Below are 637 nucleotides of genomic sequence, written 5' to 3' on the forward strand. Positions count from 1 at the left end.
CTCCTGCAGGAAATGACCCCTGATCTCACTATCACCCAACACTTTGGTTGGGAGGAAAGCGGTCAGTGTGCACGTGGCTGTTTCTCCAAGGCAGCCCCAAAGTCGTAATTGGTCCCCATGGTAGCCAGGCTCTGGGTAATGGGGGGAACACAGTCAGGGCCTCAGGCTGAGAAAGAGAGCTAGGAGCCCTGTCCCTCCTAGCAGGAACCCCCCCCCCCCAAACCCCCAAAAAAGGGCAGGCGGTGGCAGCACTTTACCCTAGTGGGAGGAAGAAGTAACCCTCTCCAAGAGTTGGCATCGCCAAGGAGAGGTGGGCAGAGCAGGGTCTGCAAGTCAAAACAGGCCTGTTCCATCACCGGTGCCATAGAGTCCGCCCGTCAAAGCAGTCATTTTCTCCAGGGGAACTGATCCGTGTCACCTGGAGGTCAGTTGCTACCGCCTGGAGGTTGGCAACCATAAATGAAGCCCTCGTTTCCCCGTGGAGATGACAGCAAAGCAGATCTTCCTTTGTGGAGCATTTACGTTCTTTTTTCTCCCCCTCCCACGATATACACAGAACATTGTCTCTTGCCTTTAAACCTGGAAGCGTTAACAAACAGACAAGACCAAAGGGGGGGGGAGACCCCCTCACCAACGA

This window comes from Gekko japonicus, unplaced genomic scaffold (assembly GCF_001447785.1).
Source record: "Gekko japonicus isolate JY-2015 unplaced genomic scaffold, Gekko_japonicus_V1.1 scaffold4095, whole genome shotgun sequence".
Classification (NCBI taxonomy): Eukaryota; Metazoa; Chordata; class Lepidosauria; order Squamata; family Gekkonidae; genus Gekko; species Gekko japonicus.